Source organism: Candoia aspera, chromosome 3 (genome assembly GCF_035149785.1).
Source record: "Candoia aspera isolate rCanAsp1 chromosome 3, rCanAsp1.hap2, whole genome shotgun sequence".
Lineage (NCBI taxonomy): Eukaryota > Metazoa > Chordata > Lepidosauria > Squamata > Boidae > Candoia > Candoia aspera.
In genome coordinates this window covers 14,922,995-14,929,200 of record NC_086155.1, presented here as the reverse complement: position 1 = coordinate 14,929,200, position 6,206 = coordinate 14,922,995, and positions in this window count along the sequence as shown.

Below are 6,206 nucleotides of genomic sequence, written 5' to 3'. Positions count from 1 at the left end.
TATGAAAAAATCAAGTTTTAAACAGAACATGTCAAGCCCTTTGTAGCTTGAAGGCATTTGACTTTTATGTAAGTGTCCCTGAATTCCACAAGACCTGTATAGGAAAGGCTACAATCCAATGCAAGGATTGCTCCGTAAGACTTAGTAATTGCAATTCTCCAGAAATTTTTTTTCCCACCCCTTTGCCTGCAGTGTTCTGTATTGCTGGCGATACCTCAGATGCTTAAGCAGATACTTAGGGGTAAATGTATTAAGCCTGGGAACGAAACCATTGTACAGAATATGGGTGATTATCTCTGGAAGCAGACAAATCCTTTACACCATTCTCTTTTATCTGAAATGCTAATGCTTAACTAGATCCTAAAAATGAATAGAAGGTGGACAGCTTAGGCTAATTCTGTCAATCACTGAGAATTGTGATTTAGAATAAGATATAAGCAAAGAGTTAAGGAAAATGGTTGCTTGAGGTGGGGTCAAGATTTTAACATCCAAAGTCCTAATACCACTGGAAGTTGTGTAAGCTTGAAGAATAGTGCACTCCTTCGTTGTTCAGGCACACACTGTAAATCTATGAAAATATTCTCACCTCCCCAGATTTCATTGGCTGCATTCCCTCCCCATGTATCCACACAATTGGTATCTGAATCAATCCATTTTGTGGGTGTTTGTACAAAACATTGAACGTAAGCTAACCAAATAGGCTGGTGTTCATAAAAGTCTGTCTCATACATCACTAGATCTTTAACTGAGCTGGTGAAGCATGGCCAAATTTTATCCTGTCATATTGTGCAAGCCCAAAGCTGTGATTAGCTTATACTTTGGTGGGTGCTACAAATCCAGAAAATGTATAAATCATGGCTCCTTTAATAATGGATAATTTGTCCTACAAATATCGGTTGATTCTTGAAAACCAGTCCTTTGAATGTTACTATCAAATATCTGTGCTCAGGGTTATGGCTGAAGTAGTGCTGAACAACTACAATGCTTACCTGGGAGTAAGCCCATGAGAGGTGGGATTTTCCTCATGGTAAACATGTGTAGCAGTGGAATTCTGATCACAGTGCTTCCAATTCTGAAAATTGCTTTTTGGTAGACTTCTTGCCATTGATTTTAACTAATTTCATGTTGGTAAGCCAAAGAAGACCAGGGTTTTAAACTCTGATCTTAGCCCTTTTTATATGGAAGTATTTCCCACTGGCCCAACAGCACTAAGTAATGTCATTTATTTTCTGCATATCTATCTTTTAAATCCTTCCTTCTCAAAACTAAACAATATTGATGGTTTTCTTCAAGGCAGTTTGTAAAAGAAGGGATGGACCCACAAACATTTTTATGGCACAGTATATTTGACTTTCAAGGGGGGGAGGGGTTTGCTTCTTAGTAAGCATATTTATGACCTGAAATTTCTTATGAAATAAATGGGATTTATTTTAAGTGACACAAAAAGTTGGAGTTAATCTCATTCCACCAATTTCAGGAAAGGCATCTAATGATTTTTTAAAAAGTTAATATGGCTTTGCAAGAAAACTTTTTGGTAAGGCTGAGTGCTGGCTATGTCTGTTTCCTATTTCAGTAAGGCAGAGGGCTTTCTGATCCTTGGGAAAGTCCTTTAAAAAATGGCAGTGCAGGGTTTTCTTAGAGGTCAGCTGTTCTGCCAGAATAATTAAATCAGATCTACAGCAAGTGGCTTTTTTTTTAAAAGTAGCAGTTGGGAAAATAATGCTTTGCCTCCCATAGAGGAATGTTAAGGTGAGCTTGTCTTTTTCTTATTGAGATGCCTCGTCTTAATGACGCCAAATGCTAGAGGGGGAGGGTGAATCTCCCCCTTTTTTGTGGTAAATGCAGATTCTTTTGCCCCACCTGGGCCTCAGCCAGTGCTATGAATCAGCACCTGCATGCCAGATTGAGAGATAACAGGGCTCGGTTTAATTGCTGGCTGATTAGTTCAGTCTCTCCCCCTTCTTTTTTTTAACCTGGCCAGTTGCATCTTCTCTGGATTTTTTACCTGGGTCATTTTGAAAGTGGGAAGGGGGGAGGGTACATTCAACTTTCTGGCTCTATCCAGTCTTCCATTGCTTCTGGACCACCATTACTTGACTGGTGACATGTTTAATAAACTAAAGGGGAAGGGGAGTGAGATGATCAATGCTAATGAGCGGAAGCTGGATTCTGGGTAGCTGGCTCTGGTCGACTCAGCCTTCCATCCTTCCGAGGTCAGTAAAATGAGTACCAAGCTTACGGGGAAGGCAGTGGCAGACCACCCCCTATAGTCAGCCAAGAAAACATTGTGGAAGCAGCATTCCCCCAAATGGTCAGACATGACTCGGTGCTTGTTAAAGGGACCTTTCACCCTTTTTTTCCAGTTCCAGCAAAGGGATTTCCAGAAAGTGATCTGAGAAAAATTATAGTCAAGCCATTAAGCAACCATGTAGGTTTGAGATGGGGTCTGCTAGTGTGGGACACAGTGGGTAGGTTCACACATCATGCTCAGCCCCTAATTCTGGTTTAACAAAACACCATTCTCAGCATTGCCACAAGATGCTATGCCTGAAGGAATAAAGCAAGTGATAGCTTAAAGTGATGGCCTGTGTGTTATGTGGTGCTTGCAACATGCTAAACTATGGATTACCAACCCCCATTTTAGCCTAGAGTCTCTGAAGAGCCCCACCAATCTGTTGGTTGACTTGGGTGGTTACTTTAATAAACCATGGCTAAGTTAACTGAATTAGCATCCACAGAGCATAAGTCATGACTGAAGAATAGCTCTTCGGACTGTATCTCCCTCCTGCTTCTTCTCTTGAAGCTTAAAAAAAAGCTTCATCTTCATCTCTTGAAGATGATGGAGAAATGTAAACTGCTGAATGCCTCAATCCTATGCATTTCTATTCTAAGCTAAATCTAAGTTTCATGGAGTTTACTCAAAGGAAATAAAGTGCAGAATGGGCATCCTAAATTCTGACATTTTTTAAAGCCACCATCCAAAAATGATTCTGGCATCAAATCAGAAGATAGCACCTTTTCCAACCAATTTTAATAAAAAGCACACATTTTCATAAATATTTTTTTTTTAAAAAGACACTACTAGGCTCCTCCTGATTTTAGCATCAAATCTGTAAACCCATGGGACTTACATAGGATTGTGCTGAAAATGCAAGGGATCCCTTGTACAAGTTGCTTGGTAATCTTAAAAAAGAAAGCTAAAATTTGATTCAGGCAAAATTAAGCACTTTTTGTATGTAATTTCAGTGGAAGCAATCCTGATCTTTTATATCCCCATAAAGTTGCTTCAGTGAACATCCTTCCTCTACCCTCAATATGTCTTCCAAGCACTTGCTGAAGTGCTGAGAAGCAAATAACTTTACCTGGATCTCAGCCCCCAAAACTGCCAACATCCAGAAGGGCAAATCCAATCCAAAGTGCTCTCCTTCCCTGCTCTCCACCCAATGAAAAATGAGATAAACCGGAATCTAAACTTATAGCTGCAGTATCTGTGCATGTGTGTGTGCATATAAACTTTTCAAAGATTTGAATAAATCCGGGGAGAGAGGAACTTTCTTGATTAATTTCTCTCCTTAATCCGTTTCCACTGATTTCAGTGGGACTCCTTTCCAAGTAAGTCTACTTTGCACGCACCTGGGTGTGTGTGTATTTGCTAGCTACTGATTTTTTTTAAAGGCAAATAAATGCCAGGCAGAGCTTGAACAACTAACCCGCGAGTCCTCACTACACTGTATGGGAAGGAATTCCACCGAGTTTCAGCATTTCATAGAAAGCTTTCAGAGGTCAAAAGGATGGACCCTCGTCCTAGTTTACAGATGCCAAAACTGAGTCAGGAAAGTGCCACGCCCCCACTAGGATGGATGGATGGATGGAAGCAGTCGCGCTCCTTCCTAGGCTAGGAAGCGCTTGCTTGCCCCCTGCACCAAGCTGAGGGGGCAGATTTGGCTTTTAAGCTGCGAGCGCGCTTCCCTATGGACGGGAACATTCCCGGCTGTGGACCAGAAATAAGAGCCGGGTGGGGGGCAGTTGTTTCTTCCCTTTGGGGCCCGGGGGAGGATCTGGGCTCAGTAACGAGGATCCCGAGAATGGACAGCTTAGCTAGGCTCTTTCGTTACGTACTGATTGCCTAGAGCCCCTTTTGGGAGATGGGCGGTGATAAATTTGATTAATAAATAAAAATAAATAAATTGCAATGGGGCGCCACGTTTTAGCTAGATTGGCGAGGAAGAAGAGACAAGTGTAGAGATAACTGCATTTTCAGTTGCGCGTTTATTCTCAGGTAATGATGATGATCCTGCGATGATGGCAATGATAATATTAAATAATACAATAATATGACGCCCTTTCCTGATGAGTCCCGTTTCTCTTTGCCGCTCACTGTCCCTTTCCTCGGATGGCAGTGTGGGCGTGAAGGAAGCTGTTCTTCCCTTGCGAACTAACTTGAGGGCTTTATTATTATTATGCTAAATCGAATTCATCAGGCGAGGAGCGTCCCACGCCGGGGAATCGCCGAGCAGCTCCCGAAAAGTTTACGGCTTCCTTTCGGTACGGCAGAGCTCCCGCTGGAGTAAAATTCATTCTGGGGAGAAGGATGAAATAAAAGGCAAAGGGCTTCGGGGTCAACGGGGAGGGGGGAGATCCAGAAGACTGGCAGGCTCCCCCTCCCACGTGCAAGCTTCGTCGACGCAGAAGTAGGTCCTCTGGAATTTCTCCCGGGGAGCGGCGCCGTTTCCCCCTCCTGCCCGCCACCCGCGGGCTGGGAATCGGGCGTCCCCCAGACTTGTACCCCCAGGGCGGATTGTTGCCTGTCCAGGCGGCGGGCAAGGGAGCGAACCCGGCTCCTTCCAGTGGGAACGAGCGCAGGAGCCTGGAAGAGCGGCGTTCCGCTCGGATTTCGCTCGAGAGTTGGCATCCGAAGGGCTGGGCTGCCTCACCGTTGCGGGGACGCGGCAAGAAGAGTAGGGCGCCCCGGTCTCCCGGGGCCCAGAGCGAAGGGATCCCGAAGGTGGATCGAGCTCGGCCGCGGAACGGATCCCATGGGGCTTCAAGGCCCCGTTCGCTGCACCAATTAGCATTAGCTTACGTGGAAGCCCTGCTCGTTACAAGCGGATTTACCCCCGAGTAAACGGAGGATAGCAGGGAGGCGGGTAGCCCCCAGCGGTTTCCAAGGTGCCCAAATCCCGGTTCAGGCGATCTGAGGCTGCCCAAGAGCGGGTTGCTTAAAGCATCCGATGATCGAGTCGCAGGTTAGGTTTTCACGCCGGCTCTGTATGAGCCGTGTCAGTACTGTTTAAGGAGTAGCTGAATTCGGGAGAAACGGGGGAAATGGCAGGCTTTAGAACAATTCCCTTTGCAATTTCTCTACAAACATTCATTTGTACCTAGTTTATAACTAATTCTACTCCGTCTTTTATTTAGGAGTTAGGCGGTGCGCCACGGGCAGTCTTTCCTTTTCACCACTTCTTTTTGAGGTCGGTTATACGGATAGGGGTGGCATTCACACAACGCCCTTAAGCTGGTAGCCGGTTCATCCATTGGGGAGTTCGCCCTGCAAACGGACAGGGCTCGCATCACAGGCTAAACCACCAAAGCCCTAACCGAGGTGAAAAGGAAGGTTTAACAAACGGGAATGTAGGGGCCGCTGACCTGGTTAAACGGGTCGTGTGAACGCATCCGGAGAATGGGCCCGAGCCTTTAGCAACCGCACCAGCTTTGCCCACTGACAGGTTAAGCTTTTGGAAATACTCCCGGCATCTCCGTTCTTCCTGGCTCCCTGGGGGGAGCTTCGGTGGGAAATACAGCGAAGGTGGTGCGTCGAAAGGGTTAACTTTCCTTGCCGCGCGGGGTCCAGCTGGAAGCGTGCGCCGCAGCATGAAGTTCTCCCAGCCGGGTTGCGTGCGCGCATCGAGCGCTTCTCTCCTCCCCACCGCCACCGCCACCCGTTGCTAGCCGTGCGTGTGAGCCGCCTTGGGCAGGCTGGCGCTTCCCCAGGCGCGCATGTGTGCGCCTTGGAAGGGCTCCAAGCCCAGCGCGCAAGCGGGCGGGGCTTCCCCAGCTCACGCTGCTTCCCCATTGGCTGACTTTGCGCCGCCTGTCAGGGGAAGCCTCCTTGCCCTGGGCCCTCCCCGGGGAGGAGTTATTCTAATGAGGTGGCCATTAAGGGTGGCGAGGATGGGAAAAGAATCTCAGTCATTAATTCTCGGGCG